This window comes from Dipteris shenzhenensis, chromosome 18 (genome assembly GCF_047967505.1).
Source record: "Dipteris shenzhenensis isolate YYH24624 ecotype China chromosome 18, Dip_SZ_1.0, whole genome shotgun sequence".
NCBI lineage: Eukaryota > Viridiplantae > Streptophyta > Polypodiopsida > Gleicheniales > Dipteridaceae > Dipteris > Dipteris shenzhenensis.
The window spans coordinates 29,379,529-29,386,945 of record NC_141613.1 but is presented as its reverse complement, the minus strand read 5'-3'; positions in this window follow the sequence as shown (position 1 = coordinate 29,386,945).

Sequence of the window (7,417 nt, the reverse complement as noted above, 5' to 3'; positions counted from 1 at the left end):
ATTGAGGTGGTTTCACAAGCAAAATTTTCAAATTTGAAGGATGATACATTTGAAATGTTTTTTGATGCTTTTACTGATTTTGATGATGAATATTTTGATGCAAATGATGATTCTATGCAATCAGGTTTTGGCTTACAATCAGATCCCAATTTTGGCAAAGATCTACTTGTTTGGGAGGACTTGAGTGCAAAAGCATAAACTACAACACATACAACACCAAAGATAAACAAAGACAATGTTGATGTGTATGCAATACAAAGGATGAAAGATGAGGGTAAATGGAAGAGCTTAACCCAGAGCCAAAAGAGCCTAGAGAAGGATTAAAAAGTGAGTGAGGAAAAGTGAGCAAACAAAAAAAGGTGAGCAAGAAAAAGTGAGCGAGCCAAAAAAAACAATCAAAACAAAACAATAATAGATTGATAAATCCTTATTTTAGCAACTATCTCATGAGAGAGTTGGACCTATGTCATTGCCAAGGAATCATTAGTAAAGACGCACCCTATCTTTGCTCACTTTTACTCATTCAATTTTTTGTAATCCTTCATAATGAAGTTCTCTCTCTCCACCAACATAAGTGAGATCACCAACTGAAATCTTCCACACAAGTCAAAAGTTTCATAGGACTTCTTGAATGGAATAGTCCACATTACATGCATGCACAAATGCTTGGTTTTTGAAACTCTATTCACTCTTGGAACAAAACCCATGCCTTTCTATTTGCAAAAAAACCCTCCCTAATGAATCACTCTTACATCCCACCAATCGAACAAAATCTAAAGAGTAAGTAAATACCTTTCTTTGCTCAGATTTTGATTAATTTAAAGTGGCTTATTAAGATGGCTCATGATTATTTGGATGGCACCATTGGTCCTCCAGTCACTGTTGTGGCTCAAATTTTGATTAATTTAAGGCGGCTCATTAATATTATAGTGTATTTAACCATAGCCACGAACATGTTATGGCTACTTTTGTCTCATCCTCCCCTGCTCTGCTACTTTGCTCCATGCTCCCTCCTCTAGCTCTCACTTGCCCCTGCTTGGCTACTTTTCTCCATGCTCCCTCCTCCAGCTCTCATCTGCCCTTGCTTGGCTACTTTTCTAGCATGCTCCCTCCATCTCTCATGTGATCATGTGCTCCCTCTTTTGGTCCAAAAGGTGAGAATTTCGACGTCCTGTATCTTTTGATTTACAAATCCAAATGGGCTCATGTCACATATCAAAACGAATGGCAAGGCATGATTTAGATGATTACCTTTTGCACCATTTAGTAAAACTTCATGCATCAAAATGTATGGAATTTTTGCTAGTTTCTTGCACGAGATCTAGAGTAAGGCTGCTTGTAATAGGAGCATGTTAGAACTCTTTATATATTGGGACAAAAAATCAAATGTTTTCTATGCAAGTTCTTCTAAAATGAAAATATATAGAACACTTTTACCAAGGTAGACTTTCAATAACATGTGATGATCATGTTCAATGTTGAAGTTTTTATTGAATGATGCACTTCAACTATATACAACTTGTTGGTAGCCAAAGCATTTCTTTGCAAGCTCATCTCATGAGAATAAATAACACTATCACTAATATAGACTTACAAGCTTATGTTATAATCATGTTCAAAATTATGGTGATACTATAAAGCTTTATTAAGGATCAGTACATACATATAGTGAGGTTATGTTTTTCTCAAGTGATGCACTTCAACTATATAGTACCTACTGTTGATAGCCAAAGTATTTCTATTTAATCTCATCTCATAGAATATAGAACACTATTACTAATGGGCACTTGTAATATTATGTTATAATCATGTTCAATGTTGAGGAAGCACTATAAATCTTTAGTAATGATGAGTAGGTACATACAATGAGATTATGTGTTGGTAGCCCAACCATTTTTGCTTTGCTCACTTTTTCTTGCTCGCTTATTTGGTCCTACTCGCTCGACATTGCTCGCTCAATCAACTACTTTAGCCCGGAGGAGTCCCCTATTTACCTCTACTTCATATTGAAAATATTTTGACACTTGGCAAGTGTTCAAGGTCAAAAAATACAGCAAATGAAAGCTTGGGGAGAGGAAAAACAGCAAATAAAAATTCAGCAAAATAATTCCGACATGCTTCAAGCAGTTTGATACAAGTAGGATGCATTCTGAAGGTTAAAAACAATGTGAAAGTTGGATTTTCAGTCTAACAGGTCTGAATGATGCAAAAACAATAATTTTAGTGATATTTTATTCAACAAATGATGATAAGATAGTTGACATAATAGGGACAAATAGTCCAACAGTTCGTCGGCATCATGAAGACAAATGGCATAATAGGGACAAATAGTCCAACAGTTTGACTATCTATTCTCTTCTTTCTGATGCATTTTTCAAAATCCAATTGGACATCATATTTTTGAATTGTATTAGCTTTTTGAATGTGTTTTTGGACTCTGTCATTGGAAACATTTTGACAGTAAGATTGCAGTTCGACAATAGTCTGCTAATCTCAGTCTGATTGTGGTTAATTCTAGACAAAACTCAAAAATCAGCCGAGGGATTAAAGTTGATTTAGAATTCAGTATTTCAATGGTTTGATCAAGGTTAAATACAGATTATTCAAAGGAAAATCAAGGATTTCTTTGAGGGCTCTACACTGACATATGTTGCGGATGCTAGAGCTTCATCGACATATTTCTTTTTGCTTGATCGAAGCAATGTGTCTATTCCGTGCTAGTGGAATGTGAACATGTTGATTCATGCATGGTTCTACTTATTTTTTTTGTATGAACCAACATGGATGACATTATATTTCATGGGTTCCTAGACCTCATATGTGGCCATAAAATGGTACCAATGTAATTAGTAGCTAAGGATTCGAGTTTAAGCATTTTTATTCCAAAAAGGCTGACCACCATGAGTGCCAAGTGTTGAGGGGTATTTAGGCACCATAGGTTAGGCATAAGTCCTAGTAATCATGAATGTCAATAGTCATATATGTGTGGCAATTACCAAAACCATGATGGTCAGTTTTAACCCCTTTTGGAATCTTCTTGGTAACAGTATCTTGATATGTAACAGCCAGAATGCTGTCAGACTGCTATCTGACTGCTGTCTGACAGGATTCAAACTGCATATATTTTTTGGGAAAGTTTTATGCTAAAGAAATGCACTATTGTCTCTGTTCCTAAATGGAAAGGAAATATCTTGGCTGTAGTTCCAATGTTCAATGATGTTTTTTGATGAGAAACTATATTTTGATTGCTCTTTGTCTTCCAACTATGATACCCAATTGTACATTCTTTTCATTGTTTTTTGTTAATGGTTGAAAAAGCTCAATCTTTGAGTGTTCACGGATGATTCCACCTTTAATAGTGATACAACTCAACTGATGCATCTTGACTAAGCAATCTTGACTAAGCAATATCACTTGTATTTCAAAATTCTGGAATCAAAAACTTACACAAAGGGGCAAGGTGCCCCTTTTAAAGTCTACTTCCCACCAACGGTTCACTGTAAGGTGTTGTGGGGTTTTAACTTAACTATCATATCCTAAAATGGCTATGATCGTGTGCCGGCAATAGAGTAATAACTAGGGGCATTGCCGCATTGAACAATGGCCATCCTCTTTACTGCACCTTAAAGGCTCCGCCAGAGGTGGGTACAGGTCGGGTAAATTCGACGGTCGGACCTACAGGGTGTTACCTGAGTGCCTACGCGGTCAGGGTGGTTAGACCAGTTAACAATCTGGCACCTCCAATGGAATGGTTAAAAATCAAGAATCCACAAGGCCTGAGGAGAGTTAGATGCCTTAAAGAGGAGCTAAACCTATATTGACAACAAGACTGATATAAAAAGAAATTACATCAATTTATGGCGTAGCTAGGAGTGAGAACCGGTATAATGACTCGAAAGATGCTTGTTGAAGGAGAACCTATCAAGAAGGCTTGTGAGGTAGCACCTTTGCACCATACTCCTAATCACTCAAAAGATCCTCCTCCATTGCACCACTCCTCTTTGGATTGCATATCATGGTATGTCCATGGGAGGGAGGAGGAGCTTTCGATTGCACATCATGGCATGTTCTCCGTGTCGTTTCGGAGCTTGCCAGAGACATTGAAGGAGCAAGCAAGGCAACTAAGGAGGGCCTTCAGTAGTAGTCATGCCGGTGACCAAAGACAAACCAAGAACACTTGGATCTTCAAGAGGGCAAATGGTATCAGCTATTTGCTACCACTAGAGAAATGGCAATGCTCGCTGCATAAAAGACCGGGTGTCATCCAACGATCTTCGACTCAACATTGTTGGCTTACTGGACTACTAATGGAGCGGGCTGCTAGCCTGGCAATGGAGATACTTGTTAGCAAGGCACAACGGCAGTTGGCAGTCTCAGTGCTTCTTATGGCGCTAGCTTGGGAAGAGTGGCCCGATTATGCGTGTGTATCTGCAAGAGACGGGAGAGCACCAGATACCATATGGGTTCCAAAATCTGAGAGTGTGATGCCAAACTGAGCAAGGTGCCTGATACCATGTAGGCATCATTAGCAATCTGCCGATTGAATATCAATTGCTACTAGGTAGGGTTGGTTTTCTATTAGAGCTACTGCTACTCAAGCAGGAGGTCATTGTTGCTTGTCTGTAGTATGTAGACCATTGCTACCATTTTGTTGTGCTCCTTTTGCACTTGTTGTAGAATCATCTTGGAGGGTGGAAGCTGTTGCACTTGCTTCTACGGTGGAGGGGGAGGAGCTTTCTTTGCTGGCTAGACTAGGGGTGACTCATGGGCTGAGACATCTTTCAAAGGATCTTGATCCCCTTGGGTTCACATCTGTGCCCTTCTCCTATGGAGCATGCTCACACTCTGCTCGAGCATCTTGATCTGATTCTTGAGCTCATACTCCAAATCTACCTAGCTCTTGGAATCGAGCCCGAAATGCAACTTGGTTGCTCTAGGTTGGTGTTGGCGTCCTCCCAATTGCATTGCACAGCAAGAATGTGTTGCTGTAGGAGTCAGCGAGATGATGGGACTCTACTTCTTCGACCAATCCGGCAAGGAGGAGGAGGAGATCTGGAAGTACCTTCATGAATTTGTACAAATATGTGGATAATCCACTAAAACATTCTAAATGCAAGATTACAAGATGCAACTATACCTATGGAACAAAATTTGAGATTAACAAAAGAAGAAAAAAAGGCTACAATAAATGATAGGAGCTATAAGAAACTCATTATCTCGATGATTTATCTTACAATCACCAAGCCAAATTATTTTATGTAGTCATCACTCTAGCATAGTTCATGTTAAATCCAAAATAGACACATTAGAATGTAGCTAAAAGAGGGTTGAGATACATCAAAGGAACAAAACCATTCAGCATAGAATACATAGAAATCCAAACATAATTGCATCGTTATTGTTGTTAGCATTCTAGAATGGTAGGGAAGCACAACAAAAGCTATGAGAGCAAGATAGGAAGAAAGGAGCTTGAATAGCAAGAAGCCAACGTGTTGAAGAAAGAGAGAGGAATAGATAGACCACAATGAGACTTTGGCTATGCAAAGATTAAGGTCATTGTATTTCATTCCATAGTTGATGAGGCTCTCTTGCCCTATCCCCATGACCTGACACATGTAAGTACACCTAACCTACCGCCCTAGTTAATTACTGTCAGTGAACTATCTTGCTGGTCGTTGCCTTAGCCCTATCCCCATGGGTCGTCGCCATAGCTCTATCCCACCAATCAAATAGGCATTGACTCGTTGCTTTAGCTCTATCCCACCGATTGTTGCCTTAACTCTATCCCACCGGTCGTTGTCTTTACTCTATCCCATTGACTTGCTATCCCCACAAGTCGTCGCCATAGCCCTATCCCCACGGATGTAGGGATAGCTCTGGGAATACAAAAATCAAGAAAAAGCACATGAAAATTGGGACCCTGCACATCAATAAATGATGAAATTTGCATGCAAATAAACCCCATTGTTGCAAAAACATTGCTGGGGCGCTGTCCCTCCGTGAAGCCACAAGGGGCTGTTGCCCTGTGACCAGGTCGAGGCGGACTCAACCTAGAATTGAGGCCTCAACTGCGAATGAAGACATGATCTTGAGATTAGGAAGAGTCATTCAAGCTCACTCTGAGCCTAAAGATAGTGCCTCAAATACTATCTTGTCTCCATACCTAGATTGGCATCCTCAGGGTCAACAATCTCAAAAGTCGATTCTCACTCATTGCAAGAACCACCACCATGTGAATTATCTAGCTCAGAAGAGCCCCTGAGTCAAGATAGAGACTCTCCAATATTAGAGCCTGAGTAGCTGTGAAGTCCATCCCTGATGATCTCCACTCTCCTACCCCAACTACAGCAACAACTATATTAAGGGAAACCTTTTCCAATATCATGGGAAGGTTTGGATTGACAGACCCACTAGAGTGGCTAAGCGCATTTGATGGATAGACTAGGGCAATGTCAGAGGCTCAAATGCCAGCCCACCCATCCATGTCAAAAGCAATACTCACGGAACCAAGTCCCACAATACCTAATGGCAATCAACCCCCATCATACCAATTCTTTGATGATAGACAATCCTATGGGGATGGATTTGGACCCACATTCTCACAAGGGTCCCAAATGCTAGAGCAAAGGGGGCAGAGGAGTAACCTTGAAGGCTCAAAATTAAGACCCTCCACCTCAACAGTCCCTATGATGCCTCCTCGGTAGCAAAACATGGGAGATATTTGCTACCCAAACAAGTGCCCCTTATAGGCCTATGCCTGTAGGGAACATACCACTCCCTAGAGGACCTCCACTCCAACCTATTAGGCCTAGGCCCAACCCAACTCACAATGCAAATGCCCACTAGTGGGCTTGGATCCTCTTATCCCAACCTCGTGCCATCTAATCCATGATTCCATGGAACCCTTCATCAAGACCACCAATGTCCAGGACAGGGCCCACCATTCCACAACCTCCTCCTCTATCGCAAACGGTCCTTACATATGAAACTATGAGAATCCTAGTGCAAGCACTAGGAAGGGAGGGTGCCACTCCCTTGCTAATGTTTCCAAGAAGAGATACCAACCCCTCAAGGAGCAAGCCTATCAGAATCTCCAAGCTAATAACCAAGTTTGTAGGAGGAGGAGACCGAGTCTCCCATGTTGAGAGATTTGAAGAAATCTGTGAGACCTTTAGTGATATCAGGGATCTAGACAAGGTCAATGCTTTTAGCTTGAGTCTCAATGATGGCAAGTATGGACAATGGTTTAGAGCCTTATACCCTGAGCAGAAAATAAATTGGGACACATCGCATAAATATTTCATTGTGGGATTTGCTTCCAGTGGTCCCAAGTGGAGCCTACTTAACCAACTTTATGAGGTTAAGCAAAAAGACCGCAAACCTACCTTCAATAGACACAAGTATCCCCAAAATGGTG